Raw genomic sequence first — 521 nt, 5'->3', positions numbered from 1 at the left:
TTTATGCATAATAAAAATAAACACTAAACAATAACTATACTCTTTCTAAATATAAATGGATTAAATAAAAAAAAATTTTATTATTAATATTAAGGCTTAAAATAATAAAGCATAAAATTTTTTAAAATTATGTTTTTTTTTATTTTTATGCAAATTATTTTTATTTATAAAAAAGAAAAAAAAAATCTATTATTAATAATAAGACATAAAATAATAAAGTATAAAATTTTTTAAAATTATGTTTTTTTTTTATTTTCGTGCAAATTATTTTTATTTATAAAAAAAAATAAAAAAAATAATTATAATATGAAACTCGTATAATAAAAGTGCACCAAAATTATCATATTTACACATGATTAAAATAAAAATGAATACCAAATAATAATTATACTTATTCTATAAGTTAAATTAAAAAAAAAAAAAAAACTTTCATTATTAATATTAAGATAAAAAATAATAAAGCATAAAATTTTTTTAAATTATGGTTTTTTTGATGTTTATATAAATTTTATTTATTTATA

This window comes from Plasmodium relictum (assembly GCF_900005765.1).
Source record: "Plasmodium relictum strain SGS1 genome assembly, contig: PRELSG_99_v1_1, whole genome shotgun sequence".
Taxonomy (NCBI): Eukaryota; Apicomplexa; class Aconoidasida; order Haemosporida; family Plasmodiidae; genus Plasmodium; species Plasmodium relictum.
This window is presented reverse-complemented; position numbering follows the sequence as displayed.